At 36.3% G+C, this 16,231-nt stretch overlaps 1 protein-coding gene across 4 annotated transcripts in view; it reads right to left on the reverse strand.

Annotated features, from left to right (window-relative positions):
- The window catches only part of LOC308654069 (broad substrate specificity ATP-binding cassette transporter ABCG2-like), a 61,125-nt gene that overhangs the window by 38,141 nt on the left and 6,753 nt on the right, over window positions 1–16,231 (reverse strand). Inside the window, exons 2-3 of one of the 4 annotated variants that reach the window (XM_081302990.1) lie at window positions 9,639–9,768; window positions 5,751–5,872 (exon numbers count right to left, since the gene is read on the reverse strand). The exons of 1 other annotated variant lie outside the window; for it this stretch is intronic. The gene's annotated coding sequence lies outside the window, so the exon portion shown is untranslated. The remainder of the gene's footprint in view (window positions 1–5,750; window positions 5,873–9,638; window positions 9,769–16,231) is intronic. 2 more of the 4 variants (XM_081302989.1, XM_081302991.1) reach the window with 2 other exon arrangements.

A 16,231-nucleotide genomic window follows, 5' to 3' on the forward strand; every position in this document is an offset into this window, starting at 1 on the left:
TTAGAAGAATCAAGATTAACCTGATTTCTGTCCTAGGCCAAGTTATGTGTCCTTTGGCTCACTAAGCACAGGAATATAAGAATCTAGACTTCTGGGTTAGCACCAGTAGATGTAAGAAATGGCTCTCTCAAGGCAAAGAATAAAGTGTACTCCTACTAGGACACATCTGGAGTTTAGCCTTTGCATTTGTTTCCACATTTTTTATTGGTGCATTATAGTTGTACACAATGGTGGGATTTGTTGTTACATATCCGTATATGCAAACAATATAAAAATAAAGTATAATTTGGCCACAATTACTCCCCAACACCTCCTCACTCCCTCACTGCCTCCCCTGCCTTCCCTTTCTTCGACTGACCTCCCTTTGATTTCATGAGATCCACCTCCTATCTTTTCCCTTTTCCTCTCTAGCTTCCTCATATGAGTTTAACTTATTTTGCTTATTATAATGGTTTTTAGTTTCATCCATGTTCTCGCAAAGGACATAATTTCATTTTTCCCTATGGTGAAATAAAACTCCATTGTATGTATATATATCACATTACACTTAGGCTGGTTCCACTTTGACTATTGTAATTACACTGTTATAAACATGGATATGAAAGTATCACAATTTTATGATGACTTTAATTCTTCAAGATAAATTTTGAGGACTCGAATTATTGGGTCATATGGTGGTTCCATGCCTAGTCTTTTGAGGAGACTTTATAATGATTTCCATAGTGGATATACTAATTTACCATACACCAACAGTATAAAAAAGTGTTCTTTTTTCTCTGCATCTTATCATTCATTATTATTTGTATTCATAGTGATTACCACTCTGTTGGTGTGAGATGAAATCTCAGTGTAGTTTTGATTGGAATTTCCCTAATTCCTAATGATGTTAAACATATTTTCACATATTTTTTAGCCATTCATATTTCTTCTTTTGAGTAGTGTCTGTTTAATTCACTTGCCCATTTATTAACTGGGTTATTTGTTTATTTGGTGTAAGGGTTTGAATTATTTGTATATTAATCCTCTGTCTGAAGAGTAGCTAACAAAGATTTTCTACTATTCTGTGGGTTCCCTCTTCACATTCCTAATTGTTTTCTTTGCTGTACAGAAACTTTTTAATTTGATAGCATCCCAATAAAGAACTCTTTACCTTCTTTTCTGAGCTTTAGGTGGGCTATTGAGAAAGTCATTGTAAGTCACTAAAAGCTGGAGTGTTGACTCCAGGATAGCACAGTTTTCTTTAGGAGTACCACAGTCTAATTCCTAGACCTTTGATCTATTTTGAGTTGATTTTTGTGCAGGGTGAGAAATAAGGTTCTAGTTTCATTCTTTTACATAAGGATAACTCGTTTTTCCAGCACCATTTGTTTAAAAGGCCGTCTTTTCTCCAATGTACATTTTTGGCACTTTTGTGGAGGATCAGATAACTATAGATATGGGGATTTGTCTCTGTGTATCCTGTTCTGTTCCATTGGTCTATGTATCTGTTTTTTTTTTTTTTAAGAGAGAGAGAGAGAGAGAGTTTTTTAATATTTATTTTTTAGTTATTGGTGGACATTACATCTTTGTTTGTATGTGGTGCTGAGGATCGAACCCAGGCTGCACGCATGCCAGGCGAGTGTGCTACCGCTTGAGCCACATCCCCAGCCCATGTATCTGTTTTTATACCAGGACCATGCAGTTTTTCTTACTATAGCTCTGTAGTATAATTTGAAGTCAGGTATTTTGATGCCACTAGTATTGCTTTTTGGCTTAAAATTGGTTTGGCTATTCCTGGGTCTTTTACTTTTTCAAATGAATTTTAGGACTGTTTTTCCTACTTGTGTGAAGAAAGTCATTGGTATTTGATGGAAATAGCATGAAATGTATATATTGCTTTTGGAAGGAAGGCCATTTTAACAATGTTAATTCTGCTTATCCGTGAACTTGGAAAGTCTTTATATCTTCTGAGGTTTTCTTTAATGTTCTGCATTTTTTATTGTGGAGGACTTGGTAACCTTTTTGATTAGATTTATTCCTACATGTTTTTTGTTTATTTGTTTTGAAGTTATTGTATTTGGAATGTTTTCCTGATTTCTTTCTCAGCAGATTTATTGTTGGAATAGAGGAAAACTATTGATTTATAAATTTGTTTTGTAACCTGCTACTTTGTCTAATTTTTATATTAACTCTAGCAGTCTTTTGGTGGAGCTTTTGGATCTTCTAGATATAGGATCATATCACCTGCAAACAGTGATATTTTGACTTCTTCTTTTCCCATTTTTATCCCTTTTTTTCCCTCTCTTGCCTAATTGCTCTATCTAGAATTTCTAGTACTATATTAAATAGGAGTGGTTAGAGTGAAGATCCTTGTCTTGTTCCAGATTTTAATAGAAATGCTTTAAGTTTTTCCCCATTTACAGTGAGGTGGGGTTTGGATTTTTTATATATAATTCTTATGATATTGAGATAGGTTCCTTCTATCCCTAGTTTCTTCAGTGTTTTTATCATGAATGGATGCCAAACTAATTTGTTTAAAGGCCTTCTCTGTACGTATTGAGATGATAAAGTGAATTCTGTCCTTAATTCTATTTATGTGATGAATTACTTTTGTTGATTAAACCATCCTTGCATTTCAAGTTGCAATAAAACTAACTTGGTCATGGTGTACAGTCTTCTTAATATGTTGTTGAACATAACTTGCTAATATTTTATTAAGTATTTTTGCATCTAAGTCATTAGAGATATGGTCTGTAGTTTTCTCTCCTTGATGTGTCCTTATCTGGTTTTGGTATGAGTGTGAGTCTGGCTTCATATAACAAATTTTGGAATTGTTCCATCCATTCTATGTGTCATGAAATAATTTCAGGAGTATTGGCATTAGTTCTTCTTTAAAGGTTTGCTGGAATTCAGCTGTGGATCCATCTGGTCCCGGGATTTTTTGGTTGTTGTTTTTCTTATTGGAAAGGTTTCTTAATTGGTGCTTCTATTTCATTACAAGTTATTGGTCTGTTAGGTTTTCTATGTCCTCTTGATTCAGTTTTGGCAGATTGTATTTGTTTAGAAATGTATCCATTTCTTCTAGGTTTTTCAATTTATTGGAGTATAAGTTTTCAAAATAGTTCTCATGATTCACTGGAATTCTGTGATGTCTATAATGATATCCTCTTTTTCATCTATAGTTTTATTAATTTGGATTTTCTCTCTTTTCCTTTTTGTTAGTTTGGTAAGGGCTTATAAATCTTGTTTATCTATTCAAAGAACCAACTCTTTGTTTCATTGATTCTTTGTATTGTTTTGTGTTCTCAGTTCTGATCTTAATTATTTCCTTTCTTCTACTGGTTTTATAATTGATATATTCTTTTTCAAGGGTTTTGAGATGCATCATTAGGTTATTTATTTGGGATGTTTCTGATTTTATTATGCAGGCACTCATATGTATAAACTTTCCTCCTAAAACTGCCTTCATAGTGTCCCAGAGGTTCTGGTATGTTGTATCACTATTGTCATTTGAGTCTAAGGATTTTGAAATTCTCCCTTGATTTCTACTATTACCTATTCATCATTCAGGAGAGTATTGTCCAAAATCCATGTATTTACAGGTTTTTTGTCATGTTGATTTACAATTTAATTCCATTATGATCTGATAAGTGTGAGGAATTATATCATTTTTATTTTTTTTGTATTTGCTAAGAGTTGCTTTGTGGCCTAAAATACAGTCTATTTTGAAGAAAGTTTCATGAGCCACTGAGAGAAAGTGTGTTAAGCTGTTGTTGGATGAGATATTCTACAGATGGTCTGTTAGATTCATTTGATTTATTTTTCAAGTTCATAGAGTCTTTACTGAGTTTATGTCTGGATGACCTATCTAATGGTGGGAGAGGTGTGTTGAAATCACCCAGTATTATTGTTCTAGGGTCTATCTGAGACTTCAATTTGAATAGTATTCCATTTATGTAATTGGGAGTGATTTTTTATGGGTTTGCCTCTACATATGGCCTGAAATTTTTCTCCTAAGGCTTTTAAAACTCTCTTCTTCTGTATGTTAGGAATTTTAATTATCATTTGTCATGGAGAGGTCCTTTTTTATCTTGTCTATTAGGTATTCTGAATGCCTCCTATAGGTGGATATTCATCTGTTCTTCAGGTTTGGAAAATTCTTCTTTATTATTTCCTCAAAGAGGTTATCCATTCCATTAGCTTGCATCTCACAACCCTCATCAATTGCCATAATTATTAAATTTGGTCTCTTAACATTGTCTTCCTGTTCTTAAAATGCTGATCATAGTTACTTATTTTATTTTCTATAATGCTATCTGAATATTCAAGGCTCACCACTTTGTCTTCCAGCTCTGTGATTATGTCTTTAGCATGGTCTACACTATTAGTGAGACTACTACACATTTTATTTGATTATTGTGTCTTTCATTTCTAATATTTCTGTTTGGTTCTTTTTCAATATTTCTATCTCCTTATTGAATTTCTCATTCATATTCTATACTGACTTCCTTAATTAATTCAGTTGTTTTTCTGTATTTCTCTTGGAATTCACTGATCATTTCAATAATGATTTTCCTGAATTCCTTATCTGATGTATTAGCCACTCCACTATCATTGGGATCAGTTGTGTGTAAATTATGGATTTTAGGAGGTGTTGTGTTAGCTTATTTTTTTTCAAATTTCTTGTATTCCTATGTTGGGTTTTATGCATTTGTTGGAAGGGATTTCTCTTCCACTCTTATCTGTGGGCCTTTTAGCTTTTACTTGTCCTAGAGTGTTCTAGATTGAATCCCCCCTCATAGGTATGATATATACAGTGTTTGTGTTAAATCAATATAATTTCTGGAAAGTGTAGGGGCTAGGTCCTGTGGATCTCTGTTAGGAGTTTGGATCTCAGGAACCTCCCATGTATTCTACTCATAGGCCATGAGACCCAATCCTCCACACTTTATGCTTCCCAGGAACACAGCCCTCCCAGGCTTAGTCCCTGAGTGTATTCACACCCCCTATTTAGATTCCCAGTTCCAGTTCAACTGCTCATATGAGATACCACACTCGAAGGAGAAGGGAGTTGACTCCCCTTCGCTTTTCTGACTTGAATCCCTCTGGATACAATCTTCTCTGTGCCTGTTTCACTCCTATTCTGCTAGGTACACTATAGGTCACACAGTAGGTGCTCGCTGGAATAGTGTGGCAGTGTTTGCTATGATCTCCTGCAGCAGCAGCTGCAGCGTGGTCACCTGAAGATGGCTCTGCCTCTGCTCTCTGCAGCCAGTTGAGAAACAGAGCACTTTTCAAGTACCAGTGCACAATGCAGGCTCTGTATCCACTGAGTTCAGGCTGTTTTCCTGATCTCAGGTTCTTCCATACTAATGTTTCCATTGTGTTTCTGTCTGTGTTCTCCCTCCTCTGTGCTGAACCAGCCCCATTACCACTGCTGCCACTGCTGCAGCAACCAGCTTGGCTCCAATGTACTCATTCTTCTTTGTTTAATGTACCCAAAATTTCTAAGCCTTAATGACAGTCTCACTGTCAAATGTTAAGTTTTAGTGAAATACACCTCCACTTCTCCCTGCTAAGAAGCAGTACTCCTGCTGCTTGGATCCTCAGCTGTGGAGCAACGAGGAATGCAACCTTTCTCTAGTCCACCATCTTAAATCTCCCTGCATTTTTTCTTTTAAAGACCACTGTTCCCCTGAGCATTTAGAATCACTGTCTCTGGGTCAGGATTCCAATATATATTCTCTTTTGCTAGCAAAGCAATAAAGCACCTTTTTCCTTCTTCTCAAAACCTTGTCCTCATTAATGGATCAGCATCAGCTTCTGGTATCTGCAATGTGAATAGTTTTCATGAAAGCAACCAAAGCATCCAGGACTTGAGGAACCAAAATACCTGAAAGGAGAGAATAGCACTAGATCAAACCCACTACCCTGTACTCTTTCCTTTCTGGGTCTTTGTACATGAAAATTGCACACACAGGGGGAAATATTCAGGAAAACCATGAAGAAAAAAGCTGCCATAGGGGTGTTCCCAGACCCCTTAATATTTCTAAGTAAATATCTCAGAAATCTCTCAGAAAAACAAAATTTGGACTTGCAGGTCAGAAAATAGCAGAAGCCCTAAACACAAATTTCTGAGATCCCAGAATATGGGAAAATATTAAAAATATGGGAATATGTGTAGACAAAAAATAGGCTAGCATTTGATAGATCAAGGTAAGCTGCTCAGACTTCGTAGAATGTTGAATCCCTGTTTATTCTCTTATTTTGTATTTCTCATTACTGAATCACTTAAAAGCAATTTTGTAACACCTTAAAAGATACATACATTTGCTCTATCTTAAAACAAATTAATTCCTGAGTTTCAAAACAACCCAAAACTATGATGTTAAATATATGCTTCAAAAATTTAAAAAAAACCACTAAAATAGAAAAGAGTAGGAAATGGTGTCATTTCAATCAGTTCTCAAGACTATGGGATCAACAGATATATCAGGAAAAATGCGATTGAAAAAAGCAAAGTTCTTAAGCTAATTACCAGTCAAACATAGGAACAAATATTAATATTTTACTTTCTTCTAATAAGATGTTCAAAGAGATTTTCCTAATTACAGAAGGCAAAGCCATGTGAAAACTAGTCACTGGAATACCCTATAACAACTTTTACTTTATTGGCATAGTAAAAATCATAGTAAAAGATAGAGGTTAAAGATGATAATGAAACATGCTACCCAAGAAGTTCCACAATGAAGAAAAGCACAGAAGCAACTAAGACCCCCCTCCACATGTGTTGACACGAGGAAGACCAAGGACCTGCCTGCCCCATAGATAGGATTTAAAAACATGCATTTCTCTCTCTTAGGGAGATAGCCTGGGAATTCCATTCTTACCTGCTGCCTCCCTTGTATGACAGCATAAGAATAAAAGCCTTCTTCCTACAACTGTGTTCCTACCTGATTGAACTTTTAGGAAACACAGCAACCTGAAGTGCTACATACTTCAGCTTGAAAATAACATATTTGTAAAATTAGCAAGTATGGCAATTGTCTAAAAGAAAATAATTTTGTTTTATTAGACCTGTTCTGTTAACTATATTCATTTACCTCAATCAAAACAAATGAAGTGAGTCTCAAAAATTAAACCTGATCACTGAATCTTTTCATTTTTCAAAAACCAAAACATATCCTTTTCATTCCTGAAACAAGTTTCACATTCTTTTGTACAAAATTTCCAATAGCACTGGGAGGCCAATGTAATAAAGACAAGAATAGTTTCAGTAACTATAACCCTTTCAGGAATACCCCAAGGCTCTCCTATAAAAGTTGCAGAGATCCCTAAGCATATGTGCCAGTATTTGCATTATAACTTCAGTAATTTAGCACTAAAATGTTCTTCAAGCCCAGGTCATAGAACAGAAATTTTTGCTCTTACCTCTCTCCTACATTGTCAGTAAATAAAAGAATATATTTATAAAAGTATCTTTCTTAGACTTCCCTGCAAAAATAAAATTTCTAAACATTATATTTACACTTGAAAATTGAATTTTCCAACAGATGATAGCTAACATAAAAGCAGTAATATTGTAATGTCCACTATTATTCAATCCTCTATATCTCTGCATACCTTATTCTCAATAATTCCTAGTAAAAGAAAAATTAAATTACAAGTCACATCTATTATAATCATAGCAAGAAGTCATTGGAAATCACGTTAAGTAAACTTACAGAATTAATCTAGGGATGCTCAATTCTGATAGTGTTCCTTAACTTAGCCTTGGAAGATAATCCCCCAAGAAACATATGTCCTACAGATAAGTGTTGGGCACAAAGAAAGACTTCATTTAGTGACCAAAGAATGGAGAAGAGGAAGCCTTGTTCACAAATCAGCTTCACAACTCTGGGGAGTTGAGTGGCTATAGATAAAGAATAAGAACAACAAGGGAAAGAGGTTGATAAAATTAAAAAAAGAGGAATAGTCATGTCTTTTCTGGGAATAAGCAGAAATCTTCTGCAACCTCTGGTGCTACCTCTTGTCACTCCTTTCATAGTCTGGAGTTTCTGTATTTGGTGGGTGGTAGGCACTCTCATCCCTGGAGTAGGGAAAAAGAAAGACTAGGCAAGCCTATGCCATGGTAACTCCATATTTTATTGTTGGGCAAGTCATTTCTTAAATGATAAACATATTTACATGCAGAGCTGAGTAGAACCTGTTGCAAAGGCCAAAGTAATAAAGAGGAGAGACACAGGAAGACAAAGATGCAAACATTTCATCTCACCCTAGGCACCCATCAGAGAGGTACAGGTCCAAGGGAAGAGTCAGTGTTTTCAGCAAAATGGCCTTAAGGTTCCTGAAGAGTAACCCAGGAAACCAGTCTCATTATAACCCAAATATCAGAGGAGTTATCTACAGCAAAGCTAGTGAAGACTAATAGATAATTATTGCCCACCTCCAAAATTAGTGATTTTTAAGTCAACTTAGAAGCAAGTGAAACTAAAAGATTCATTTTTTTGGGGGGGGGGCGGGTAGAGGGTGGATAACAGTGGAAGTACTAAAGTACATGCAAAATTTAGAAAGAGAATAACCACAAACGAAGAACATTTAGCTTTATTAGAGAATATTTAGAGTTGTAGATAATATTTATTGTTTAAAGATACAGACAAATTCTACATAATACTAAATAATACTACCTAAGAACTCAATATATTAAATGTTCAAGATCACAGAAAATATCACTCTTCTGTTTCAATGCAGGATATACATCTAGCTAGGAATATCCTTACATCTTAATTAATATGTTTATTACAAACATGACAATACTAAACATGATTTTAAATAGTATAATTCCCCCTCTTTAGTGAGCTTTTCAGACTCTCAAAAAAGTAGTCATGTGAGTCTCAATGTCAGGATATAGACAATTGCCATCACACCCCAAAAAGACCATCTCCTTGCCTTTGCTCAGTGGAGTAACTGTAGATAACAAATATGGACTGTATATTTCAAAATAATACAAGAAAGGATTTTAAATATTTTCTACAAAAGGAAATGATAAATATTTGAGGAAATATACATGCTTAATATAATTCAATATTAAGACCATATATGGTATCCATTAATGTGTATAATGTTTATTTTTATGTATCAGCTAAAGTACATTTATTTTAAATTTTTAAAACTTAAAAATTAAATGTCTACTAAAAAAAGAAGAAAAGGTTAAAAAAAAACCTCTCCCTACCACTGACCTCTTTCCTGTCCTTTAATTTTTCAACTTAATCAAAATCTTCTCATTAAAAAATAGATGTAAATGATCATAAAACTCCAAGACTATTATTTTTCAATTTCTATTCCCACAACATTTGCAAGAATTTTTCCTAAATTAATTTTAATCTATGGTAGAAAACCGAAACTTCAGAAAATATTTAGCCAGATTATACTTTAGAGAACTAAGACCAAGCACAAATTACATGCATGTTGCACCCTAAAAATATTTAATGTTATCTACAACTTGGCCAACAGATTTCCAGGGGATGCTCAGATGGTTCCTTTCCTAAAAATGCCCATAAAATGCTTCCTAGCTCATGAGACAATATATGGGATTTGTTTTAGTAAGCTTTGTTTTGCCGTGACCAAAACACCTGACAAGAAAGATTATTTTGGCTTACGGATTCAGATTCAGTCTGTGGTCAGCTAATAACATATCTCTGGGCCAAGATGAAGCAGAACATCATGGTGGAAGATTGTGACAGAGGAAAGCAGCTCAGTACATGGTAGCCAGGAAGTAGACAGACAGCTCTGTTCACGAGGGGACAAAATATAAACCATAAAGGAATACACCCAGTGATATACTTCTTCCAGTCACACCTTACCTGTCTACAGTTACCTTCCAGTTAATTCATAAAAGTGGATCAATCCATTGTTTAGATTAGAGCTTTTGTGATCTGATCATTTCACCTCTGACTATTCTTATATTGTCTCATACATAAACTTGTGGGGGACACCTCATATCTAAAGTATAATGGGGTTGAGATTCTTTTCCTTAAATTTACGAACCACAGAAGCTTTCAAGAAGATGACCTAGCTTACACTCTCCAAACCTGTTTCTCACCTCTAAAATCACTTCAGTATATACTAGGCTGATGTCACATGGAAGGCACTGAAGGTGCAGGTGGTAACAAAACAAAATATCCCAGAAATCACTGAGGCTACGTAACACTGTTAGTCACAGTCCATAAATATCGAAAAGGAAACTTGCAGGAAAATTGGTCCTTTTCAAAGCTAGCTCTAAAGGAACATATAGGAACTTTTTGTTTCACATTTCCATATATAGATCCTCTGGGGTGATGAGTGCTCTTCAAAGAGGAGAGACAGCAAAGTGAGGTAAAAGCAGGAAATATGCATGTTTAATTAGCCTGGGCTGGACAGACCTGGACAGGGGGACAATTTCCACTTTCAGCTCCCTTGGAATCCAATAGATAGGGGGAGCAGCTTCTCAGCCTTTACTCTCAGTCTGAAGAAATACAGCATGGAGAAAAGTTATCAGGAACTTTTCCTTGATATCGGTCTTTTTAAAGGTTACATGTGAAAAATGTAAAGTACCAGTGCAATGGAGAGGAAAGGAAGAAAAAAAGCAAGAGGACAGGTCATCAGGAAAGGGCTCTCCAATGAGGATGTTGAGCAGACATCGGAGGTGGTCACCTGGTGGAGCAATGCAAGTCCAAGTGCCAGTGTAAGGACCAGCAAAGAGGCCTTTGATTCATTCCCCATTTCAACATTGATTTAAGGTAAAGATGTGAATACAGGGTATGAGCAAGATGGGATATTTTTTAAAGGTTTTCTTTCAGTTGTACTATTACCATTGTGATTTAGTTTACAAAGTACCTCTAAATATGTGTTAAATTGTTGGAATAATATTAAGTATCATACACCATACTCAAAGTACTCTATAAAATGTACCTAAAGTCCAAAGATATTTTGGAATATGGGATGTTTTGGAATATAGGTTGAACTTTCTACCCAGATGGTGACCAAACTTGATTTGTATAAGAAGGACTAGTGCATGGGCAATCTCTAGTGCAGATCTGACAGTGATACAGAGCAAGGGCTCTAAGACACAGCTGAGTTGAGACAGCCTAGATTACCAGTTCTCCAAATCATGCTGGAAAGATTTCAGATATGTCACTCAGAGTACCAGGCAGGAGTTTATTAGAAGGGAAAGCAAAGGGAAAAGGGGTTACTTTCAAGGAGAGAGTGGGTCCACTCCGAGAGGAGAAGGATGGCAAACATCTCCTTTCTCCAGTTTTATTGGTGGTCCCAAAGAAGTTTCCAGAGAGTCCTGCCCAGGTCTACCATGACTCTGACTGATGGCAGGACTACACTAGACTTCCAAGTCCCTACTGTGCATGGAAGAGACCCAAGGTAACTCAGGCTCCTTCACCTGTGCTGACCATTCTAACTGGAATTTATTCTTACAGATTTTATGTATAGGGGCTTTGATGACGATGATGATGATGATGATGATGATGATGATGATGATGATGATGATGATTTCCCTGAATTCTCGAATCTGGTCTGTTTAAAGGTCATAAAATTCCCCTACAGGGTAACTTGTGTTCTCCTTATCAGCAGAAAGGAAACTTTGGGGCTTGAATATCTCAATACAGTTGTTCGCTGAGGAATATAACATAGCCTACTGAATTAGGTCAGGTAGAACTGTGGTAAATTGTTTTTAAAGAAAGCATGTAGGGGGTAGTGTACTGGGCCTACTTTGTAGAACTGTCCCCTTAACTTCATGTTCCTACCACTCATGTCTGTCTGTTACCTGTCAACAGGACTGGCTTTTACAGAAAAGTTGGTTTTCTGTGGATAAAGATAACAGAACTAATTAGATTGTATTTATTAGTTCAAATTATACAGAATTAATTGCTTTGCTCTTATTAATATTTTGTAGTTTTTTTCTGGCCTAAATGCTAATCTTCCCCCAAAATCTGTTGCTTAAAATATATGTGAGAATGGGTGGTAATTGTACTTTGTTCAAAATTCAAGCCACTTGAATTTTTCTCCTAGCCAGAACCAGAAATCAATGCAGGCACGTATGACCCTGGGAGACAACTACTCAGAGAGAGCCTCTGCTTCCTCAGTGAGGCACGTGGAGCACATCTCCCTGGAGGAAGGCAGATCTCTAGCTTCCTGAAATTAATACACAATGACTGTTGTGTAGCTCCAGATAAATAAAACAAACTTTCTCATCTACAAATATGGCATTTCTATACATACTTGTAAAATTTGGACCAGCTTTTGATTCATTTCATCCATCCATTCATTTATTTTTTGCAGTTTCTACTCTGCCTCAGCTTTGAATGATATTGGGAACTCTCAACTTCCTCATCTATACATGTGGCACTAATATGCCTTTCTGTAAACTTAGTGCAAGCTTGGGAATGCTTGTAGAGTATGTTTTTACACAGTAAAAATTATAAGGTCTCAAAGATCTTATTTTTAGTTTTTATCAATGAATGGGATGGTTGAGGTAAAGAGAGATGTTTTCTTCTTCCTTCTCAGTATTCTATTGTCCCCTCTGACTTTCCTATCTATTCTCTTCTCTACCTTAAGTTACCAGCAAGGTGTACCAGAGAGTGGGATCTTTGGGTGCATGAATTTTATCTCAATAAAGCATCATTGAAAAAGAATACATGCAGCCAAAACATCTAGATTATTAATTTTTGCTTCCCATCTTGAGGTGAGCTGATATGGATTTTTCCCCCTAAAGGACAAACTTCAGTTTCCTCAAGGCCTATGCCACCTATAGATATAGAAAGGGTGCTACATTCCTTTGGACTCTTTAATTTTCACCAAAATATTTTAATCACTTTACCTTAGAGAGAAATACAGTATAAATCAGCCCACTTGACACAGACTGCGGCTATGAACTGACGAACTCCTATCAAAAATGGAAGACAAAATGTCTGAGTTGCCAGATATGCAAGATACTCTGACCTTATCATTACACATTGCAAACTTGCATTGCAATGCCACACCAAACATAGGATAGATGTTCAATTAGTATGTGTCAATTAAAAATATGCATTAAAAATCTTGATGAAAACATTTACAAAATATTTAAAAGCATAAAGTCCATCTAGCCCTCTATAAAATCTAGGTTTATCCCAAATAAGACCCAGCCATCAAATAGAAGGACATGGGGTCACAGAGTCTTAGCATTCATGTGCATTCATAAGATGAATGCATAAGATTCACAAGGAAAACTACAACTACAACAGTCCTCCTTAGGAAGTGCACATAGAACACGTGCTATTGCAAGCATTGTGGATCACACTGAGGGTGCTCTCTATTGCCAATTCTCAGTCTCCTCTGCATCCTTGTGTGATATTTACAAAAGATATTTCCCTCAAAAGTAAATGCCAGGGGAAGCTGCTCTAACGAGTCAGCATGCTCCCCCCTTTATTGTAACTGAATAGTGTAACTGATCATTCCCTTTTATTATGACCTCCAGGATGAAACTTAAGTGCAAAAGGGCCTTGTCTCTGCCCATGTCCATTCCAATGTGCTCCCTCATGACATCTTTCCACTCTAGGTTGTATTTTATTTTGACATCATATTTCAGCTCACTTCAAATGTTTCATGGGTGCTTCATGAGATATAAATGCTAAAATAGATTTTGCATGTGTGTATATTATAATAAATCTTATGTAAAAGAATGTGTTTCCTAAAGGAACTCCTGCATAAAGTCCAGGGTCCTGACTTTGGATGCTCAATGAACATTTATAGTAAAATCTGTATGATTTTCTGAAAAAAGAAGTGAGCATTTACATTTCTGCAATCATATAAGAAAAGAAAATTGGGCAATGTTATAGATATAAATATTTTTAATTAATAACAAATGCAAATTAATTTGGGGTATATAATATCTTTCTGTATTATTTGAACATTCTCAGTATTGTTTTTAATCCATATTGGAACAAGCGGTTAATTTTTAAAGTTATTATTAAAGTTCACCCATTGACATTAAAATTACGAAAGGGAGCTACAGACCTTTTTAGCAAACCAACCAAGCTTGTGGACAAATATTACATCCTAGAAACAAGAAATAGAATATGTTTGTCTGTCGTGAGCCAGCCATGGGCTGTGTGTGTGAGCTATGTTCATTTAAGCATATGGGAGGACTAGCCTGGTGTTGCATGCTCTTTGGGCCATGCAACACATGGCCGTGCACTTTCGTCTTATTCTGCCTGTGTTCCCACACAGCACCTGAGATGAGTGTGACTTGCCAAGATGTCAATCAATCTACTGACCACAAGACATCATAGAGCTAGATTCAACTCCCTAAAACCTGAACCCTTTGGAATGAACACTCCATGGAACCTCCCTTTGTGTGCACCCCCCGCCCCCCGATAAAAATAAAGAATCCAGGTGTAAGCTTTCTTTTTCCCACAGACCCCTAAGATTTTGAAAAGGTATTTCTGTGTGCTTGCATGCTTTCTTTGCTGTTTTCTCGGTTATTGATGATGTAGTCAGATTTTGTGAACCCAGCATAGGTTGCCAGCCTGGCTAGCTGGTGATATTTGTCAATGCTTTTTAAATAGTAATATTAACAAGCTTATCCTGCACTTGCAGTAATTCCATATTTAGTAAGTTTTCACCCATCCCATATCAACTCTATGTTTATGTTCACATATTTGGAGACAGCACCAGGTTTACCTTAACAAGCCTGCCCATAACCACTATAAAACCTGGAATAAGATGCACCACCACTTCCTTTTCTGAAGAAGCTACTCTGAATTATCAGTTGGTGTTTCATACTCTTTTTCAAATGAAACTACCATGGCTGAAAAATGTAACGAGGACCTAGACTCTTCCCTTAGGCCCACAAATGTGCAACAGGCAACTAAAAGCAGGATTTTTAAAACAACAACAACAACAACTTGGAATCTCTGTCTATATTTGTAACCTGTGTATTTTGCTCTGGGACAGTCACCATGGGTTTAGGGAACAAGAGATCTGATCAATAAACCTCTTATGAGTGGAAACTAGCCCCTAGGCAAGGACAACTTTCTTATCTTAGACAAGGCCAGTCGACCAATCCTGAGATAATAATCAACCAGACCTCAGTTTAACTAAGATTACTAGATGATGCATATTTCTGGTTACCTTCTTCTATATAATCTAGAAACCCATGTCAGCAGACCCAAAGATATGGTTAAACACGTCTAGTGATACTAATTAGAGTTCCTTTCCTGCTTTGCACCATTATTCCTTCCCTTTGGTTTATGGGCCAAGTACCCAGACCTGATTTGTTAGGACCCACATAGTCAATTATCTGGACTAGGACTCCAATAACAAAAATTTAGTCATCTCACTTGAGGAGTGTGCTATTTTCTAATAAAATGTGCTCACAGTACCACACAACTTTCCTGCCACACAAATTTCCTCACTCACTTTATTCAAAGCTCAGTGACCAAGGGCTCCAGTCTTGGGTGCATGTGCTCTGAGACACAGTATTCATAGTTCTTGATATAAAGGTTGAGAGGAGCCAGGTGAATCGTCCAAATACTCCACAAAGCAGCAGTTTTCACTCAATAATGACCTCAAAGTTCTGGGCTGTGGAACACATAAGCACTTAACCCAAGTTTTCCTGGATTCTTTCCAGGTTGCCTCCTTCCCAAGGAAGGGTCCTTGAGGCAATTAGGGACCCTCATCAAAACATCACACTCCTTAAGATAAAGGGAGTAAAATCTCTGAAAAGAAAAGTTAAACAGTCAATCTTATCCACACACAAACACACACACATACGGAAATAAAAAGGCAAACACATTTCTAGGACCTTAACTTTAACCTGTCATCCATTAAGAATATGGTATGCGATATGTGTTCTTTGCTACTCTCTCACACTTTCAAACAATCATGATCTCAAAAATCTAGAGGCAGGGATGAGAATATAGATCAATATTAGAGTGCTTACCTAGCACACAGGAGGCTCTGGGTTCAATCCCCAGTATTACAACTACAACTACAACAAGCACCATATCTCCATGGATAAACTACATAATGAATGAAACTGTAATAATGTCTACTTTTGCTTTGAGTGCAAACCAGGTGGCTTATTTTAAAACTGACATTGTTTGTTTTTTTTTTCCCTTTTATTTTCTGTTTCTTTTTCTTCCCCTTCTCTCCGTTCTTAACAGCAGGAGGAAAATGACTAACATTATCTTCCCATCCCAGGTTATCATGTCCTTCACTG

The sequence above is a fragment of the Spermophilus citellus genome, assembly GCF_964194105.1.
Source record: "Spermophilus citellus genome assembly, chromosome: 8".
NCBI lineage: Eukaryota > Metazoa > Chordata > Mammalia > Rodentia > Sciuridae > Spermophilus > Spermophilus citellus.